The following is a 7,294-nucleotide window of genomic DNA, read 5'->3' as shown; positions in this document are numbered from 1 at the left end:
GAGAGAGAGAGAGAGAGAGAGAGAGAGACAGACAGACAGACAGACAGACAGACAGACAGACAGACAGACAGACAGACAGACAGACAGAGAGAATAGATATTTGGGTTTCCAACTGACTTAATTTTGATGCTTTTGTGTATATGAATGGTGGACAGTATATGTTTACTGTTTACTCTAAATTCTGCATCTCTGGATTTACTTTCTTCTGTTTGCAGGTTTTTGATATATTATGTAAGAGGCAAATTTATACATTAGTATCTGTAAAGCTTTGCTAGCAAAAAAAAAAAAAAAAAAAAAAAAAAATTCCCACAGCTTCCTTAGTGTAAACTACATAAAGGATTTCACCACCTAGGAGTTCTCAGCCTTTCACCAGTCCACTCTTATGCAGGAAGATATAGAATATATCTTTCAAACTTCTCTCTATGACTAAAATAATTTCTCATTTAAAGGGGTGAACAATAATTGATTCTGTCATGTAAATTTTGAGACTATTAAAGATCAAGCAGTGAGAAGTCTCAGAGCCTTAAGGAGGGGCTTCCTGAGCTGGTAGGAAGATCTTAGGGTTAAGTGCTGGTCTGCAATTCATGAGGTAGACTCCACCAAAGGTTTATGTAACAGGATGAAAGCTGTTTCTGAAATTAGCTGTATATTCAGGGCACGGTTTAATAATTCACTGTGGAAAATGGAATAAGTATGCATGGAGAAGACAGTTGGTCCTTAGGGAGGCTAGAAGACAGTTTGATGGCAGAGTAACACCAGGTGACAGCCTTTAAGAGAATGGTCAATAAGAGGTATATTAATTCTTCATATATATTTCCTGAATAGTTTCACCAGTGTTATCTATCAGGCACAGAGTGACAAGACAAGTTGTTCAATGCACAGAACCTGGAATGCAGGAATAAGGAAGGCTACTACGTAGCCTGCTCTGGCTTAATGCAAAGTACTAATGACATCTGATTATGTGGCAGATGAGCAGAAGAATGGCAACCAAATGTGATGTGTTCTGAGGAATTAGATGACCTCAGAGCTAATGGTAATGATGTGTAAGGCCTAAAGCACAGAACATTGAGCGCCTAGTTCTTCTTAACAAGATGCTCTGCCCATGCATTCCCAAGCTATTTAATGATTCACATGCTTAGTGCTCTGCTAAACATCATGAGAGAAAGGAGAAGATAGTGTGTGTCTTCTGCTTATTAATTCAGAAGAATATTTATACAGGGTTATAAAATACCCAAACTTAAACACTTGATTTTTACAAATTAAGTTATTAATTATGTATTATATTTAGCAGTTAATAATTATACAAAAGAAAGCTTAATAAATTAGACTGTTTCTCCTAAGCATGTCATGTAGATGAGGTATAGTAATAATAACTACCAGCTTTATTAGAAGCAATAGGAATCAAACTTTGGGCCTTCTTGTGCTAAGGAAGTGCTCTAATACTGAAATGTATCCCCATAATTCCATGAGTAAATGTTTTGCAATTGAATTTTAAGTTAAAAGTCCAAAATAAAATAAAAACTAATAATATGTTGGTATAACAAAAAAGGGAAGAAAAATCTATCACTGAAGTAGAAGTGTCTGTAGAAAATGAAAACTTTTCTAAGAGTTAAGAGTTTTCCTCTTAGCACTGCTTTCATTGTGTTCCAAAAGTTTTGGTATGATGTGCCTTCATTTTCATTAATTTCTCAAAAGCCTTTCATTTCTTTTTTTATTTCCTGTATGCAGCAAAATGCTGCATCCCATTCACTTATCCAGTCTATGTCTTCTTTATTGGAAAATTGAGTCCATTGATATTAAGAGATATTAAGGAATAGTGATTGATGCTTCCTGTTATTTCTGATGTTCTTTTCATGTTTGTGTTGCAATCTTCTTCTGGGTTTGTTGAGAAAATATTATTTTCTTTATTTTTCTAGGGTGTAGTTTTCATCTTTGTATTGGAATTTTTCATCTATTATCCTTGTAAGGCTGGATTTATGGTAAGATATTGTGTAAATGTGTTTTTTCATGGAATATCTTGGTTTCTCCATCTATCTTGGTCTCTCCAACTGAGAATTTTGCTGGGTATAGTACCCTGGACTGGTATTGGCGTTCTCTTATTCTGAACATCTGTCCAGGATCTTCTGGATTTTTATAGTCTCTGGCGAGAAGTCTGTTCCAATTCTGATAGGTTTGCCTTTATATGATACTTGGTCTTTTCCCCTAACTGCTTTTAATATTCTTTATTTTGTGCATTTGGTGTTTTGATTATTATGTGACAGGAGGAATTTCTTTTCTGGTCTAGTCTATTTGGAATTCTGATAGGTCTGCCTTTATATTGGCCTTTTTTTCCTAACTACTTTTAGTATTCTTTGTTTTGTGCATTTGATGTTTTGATTATTATGTGACAGGAGAAAGAAATTTCTTTTCTGGTCCAGTCTATTCAGAGTTCTGTAGTCATCTTGTACGTTTATGGGCTTCTCTTTCTTTAGGTTGGTGAAGTTTTCTTCTATAATTTTGTTGAAGATATTTTCTGGGCCTTTAAGTAGGGAACCTTCACTCTCTTCTATCCCTATTAGTTTTAGGTTTGGTGGCCTGGATTTCCTTTATGTTCTTGGTTAGGAGCTCTTTACATTTTGCATTTTCTTTGACTGTTGTGTCAATGTTTTCTATGGTATCTTCTTTTTTTTTTTCCTTTTAAATTTAACGTTATTTGTAATTTATTTTTCACACTCCATATTCCGTTCCCCACCTCCCATCCACCCTCTGACTGCTCTACATCCCAAACCTCCTCCCACCTGACCCAATCTCCATGTGGATTCGCCTACACCCCAACTCTCTAAACTTCTTGGGGCCTCCAGTCTCTTGAGGGTTAGGTGCTTCATCTCTGAATGAACACAGACCAGGAAGTCCTCTACTGTATGTGCGTTAGGGGACTCATATAACCTGGTGTATGCTGTATGTTTGGTGAATATTTGAAAGATCTCAAGGGTCTGGATTAATTAAGACTGCTGGTCCTCCTATAGAACCACCCTTCTCCTTAGCTGCTTCTGTCCATTGATTGGGTGCAAATAACTGCATCTAACTCTTTTAGCTGCTTGTTAGGTTTTTCAAGGGCAGTCATGATAGATCCCTTTTTGTGAGCTTTCCATAGCCTCACTAATAGTGTCAGGCATTGGGACCTCCCTGTGAGCTGAACCCCTGTTTGGGCCTGTCACTGGACCTTCTTTTCCTTAGAATACTCTCTGTTTCCATACCTCTTATTCTTTCAAACAGAAACAATTATGGGTCAGAGGTGTGACTGTGGGATGTCAACCCCATCCCTCACTTGATGTCCTGTCTTCCATCTGGAGGTGGGCTCTATAAGTTCCCTCTCCCTACTGTTGGGAATTTCATCAAAGGTTCCTCCCTATGAGTCCTGGGAATCTCTCACCTCCCAGGTCTCTGGTGCATTCTGGGGGGTCACCCCTGGCAAAAACAATTCTTAACAATAAAAGAACAGCTGGGGAATCACCATCACTGTCCTCAAGCTTTACTACAGAGCAATAATGATAAAAACTGCATGGTATTGGTACAGAGACATACAGCTTGATCAATGGAATAGTATTGAAGACTCAGATATAAAACCACACACTTATTGTCACTTGATCTGTGAAAAGATGCCAAAAATATACAATGGAAAAAAGAAAGCATCTTCAATAAATGGTGCTACAGTCTAACTGGCTGTATGTATGTAGAAGAATGAAAATAGACCCATATTTTTCACCTTGTACAAAGCTAAGTCCAAGTAGATTAAGTACCTCAACATAAACCAGATATACTGAATCTAATAGAAGAGAAAGTGGGAAAGAGCCTTGAACTCATTGGCACAGGGGGGCATTTCCTAAACAGAATTCTGATGGCTCATGCTCTAAGATCAAGAATTAATAACTGGGACCTCATAAAACTGGAAAGCTTCTGTAAGGCAAAGGACATAGTTGATAAGACAATTTGGCAACCTACTAATTGGGAAAAAAAAAACTTCACTAACCCCATCCGATAGAGGGCTAATATCCAAAATGTATAAAGAACTCAAGAAGTTATTCAACAACAAAAAAAAAAATTCAAAAAATGGGGTATAGAACTAAATCGAGAATTCACAACTGAGGAATCTTGAATGACTAAGAAGCACCTTAAGAAATGTTCAGAGTCCTTACTGATCTGAGAAATGCAAATCAAAATGACCCCAGTCAGAATGGCTAAGATCAAAACCTCAGGTGGCAACACATGTTGGAGAGGATATGGAGAATGAGAAACACACCTCCATTGCTGGTGGGATTGCAAACTGGTACAACCACTCTGGAAATCAATCTGGAGGTTCCTCAGAAAATTGGAAATAGCTCTACCTGAAGATCCAGAAAAACCACTCTTGGAAATATACACAAAAGATACCCTACCATGCCACAGAGGCACCTGTTACACTATGTTCATAGAGATCTTATTTGTGATAGCCAGAAGCTGGAAATAACCTAGATGTCCCACGACAGAATGGATACAGAAAATGTGGTGCATTTAAACAATGTAATACTACTCAGACATTAAGAACAAGGACATCCTGACTTTTGCAGGCAAATGGATGGAAATAGAAAATATCATTCTGAGTGAGGTAACTCAGACCCAAAAGGATATGCATGGTATGCACTCACTAATAAGTGGATACTAGCCAATTTTTTTTTTCAGAATATATAAGATACAGTCCACAGAATTCAAAAGGCTCAACAAGCTGAAGTGCCCAAGTAAGGATGCATCAATCCCACTTGGGAGAGAGAAGAAACAATCACAAGTGAGGAGGGACTTGGGAGGGAATATGGACAGGGTGGGAGGGCATTGGTGGGTAGAGGGGAACCTGATCTGATATTGGGTGAGGGAAGAGGGCAGAATCCCTGAGGGCCAGAAAAGAATGTAAATGGGTAACCTCTGTGGTATCTTCTGTACCTGAGATCCTCTCGTCTTTTTCTTGTACTCTGTTGGTGATGCTTGCATCTATGACTCCTGATCTCTTTCCTAGGTTTTCTTTCTCCAAGTTAGTCTCCCTTTGTGATTTCTTTATTGTTTCTACTTCCATTTTTAAATCATGGATGGTTTTGTTTCATTTCTTCAACTGTTTCATTGTGTTTTCTTATAATTCTTTAGGGGATTTTTGTGTTTCCTCTATAAGTGTTTCTACCTGTTTACCTGTGTTATCCTATATTTCTTTAAGGGAGTTATTAAAGTGTCCTTCTTAAAGTCCTCTATAATCATCATGAGAAGTGATTTTTAAATATGAATTTTGTTTTCCAGTGTGATGGAGTATCCAGGACTTGCTATGGTGGGAGAACTGGGTTCTGATGATGCCAAGTAACCTTGGTTTCTGTTGCTTATGTTCTTGCTCTTGCCTCTTGCCATCTGGTTATCTCTAGTGTTATATACTCTCACTGTCTATGACTGGAGCCAGTTCCTCCTGATATCTTGGTTGTGTCAGATCTCCTCAGAGTCCAGCTGTCTCTATGATCCATTATCCTGAGATTCTTAGTAAAAGAACTCCTGGGAGTCAAGCTGCCCCTGGGATCCTGAAATCCTGGTGTGACCAAGCTCCTCAGATCTTGTGATCCTATGATCCTATGATTCTGGCCATGTCAGAGTATATGGGACTTCGTGTGGAACTAGTGCCCAAGGACTGCTCAGGGCACTGAATCAGACCAGAAGAAAACCGTGTCACTGGCCAGGTGACGGTTCTTGCATCTGTGTTTCCCCGAGGGTCCCAGTTATTCCTGGTTTGGGGCAGGTGTGTGGCCTTCTCACCTACGATCCTGGGCCTGTTAGAGTTCCTGGGAGTCCAGCTTCCTCTGGGTGTTGTGATAGGGTAAAGAGCTAATGCCCAAGATATAACCAGGGCAACGGCTGAGACCAGAAGGAAGAAGACATTTCTCAAAATTCATTTTAGACCATAACAACAAGCTAATAAATGTAAAAATGAAGAATCAAAATTGTAGTTACTCTAAATATATACTTACTTGAGTAGTAAAAATTCAAAAGTCCAAGAACAGCATATGCTGTTGAGGACACAGAGGTAAAGGGCTCTACTCATCACTCGAAGGATCACAAGGTCTTTAGATGCTCTCTCAGCTACTTTAGAGGCCAGTTTGACATGACATTACACACTTGTACAATAAAATCAGAATGAAGTAAAAAATCCATGTCCACAACAGTTACAACCCAGATTAATTAAAAATATGCACCCATAGTACACGTCGAACAGAAAGGTTCGCAGTAGATTCTTTCATGACTGAAAAAAAGCCTTAGATGAGATCTTCAGTAAGTGAATTAATAAACTGCATTTATCTCTAAAAAGAAGCATGACTTGGTGATAAAAAGCAATGAGCTACAAAGCAAAGACATCTGTACTCCTAAATAAACAAAAAGAAATGTGAAAGGTTAGGATGTCACATTCTGAAAGACACACCACTGTGAACTATGTAAAAAGTGGTTTGCAAGGCTCAAGGCCAGCATAGGATGACTAGGTGATATTGTAAATATTCTGCTTGATTTCCTTGTACTGGACACAGTCATTACTCATTTTTCAAGGCTCACAGAATACAGAGTTAATTTCCAGGTAAGCAATAGGCTTGAGGTAATAGTAACTATTGCTATGGACTCTTCATAACAACAAGTGCACCACACATTAAAAGAGGAAAGGCAGCTGAGAGAAGAAATCATATTGTTGTCTGTACTTCACAGTTTCCCCTAAATATTTAAAATAAAGAATGTTAATTATAAAAAGAGGACTTTTAGGCTCAAGGTTGTTATGAATAAAGGAAAATAAAAGAACTTGCCTAAAAGAGTCAAAAGTCACATGGCAGTATCACTAGTTAGCTATCTTTATAGACTGCATAGCAGATAACCAGAAACATGCATTCAAAATGTTTAAATAAGAAAACACAACCAATCACACTCCAAAATCATTCTTTGGTTCTCTACTAATGTCTCATAGTCCCAGTGATGCACTCAGCACTTGTGACACATAAATTCCCAAAGGCATATTCATGTTGCTTTCCTGTTTCATCCTCTGGCATCACTGAAAAGAGTTTATGAAAATATATTCAGTATCAAAATACACAAGCTACCTTGAACATCACTCCAAAGTAAAAAGTCACAGATGTAAGCTGGTAAGGGACAACAACATTCTAAACTTCTATAATAGGAGAAGGTGGTTAAACAAAGAAGTTAGGTACCTGTGTAGGGACTGTTAGAATGAAAAGTCTACTTGATATAGTGCTCTCTTGTGAGGCTATGCCAG

Source organism: Mus pahari, chromosome 3, assembly GCF_900095145.1.
Source record: "Mus pahari chromosome 3, PAHARI_EIJ_v1.1, whole genome shotgun sequence".
In the NCBI taxonomy this organism is placed as follows: domain Eukaryota; kingdom Metazoa; phylum Chordata; class Mammalia; order Rodentia; family Muridae; genus Mus; species Mus pahari.
This window is presented reverse-complemented; position numbering follows the sequence as displayed.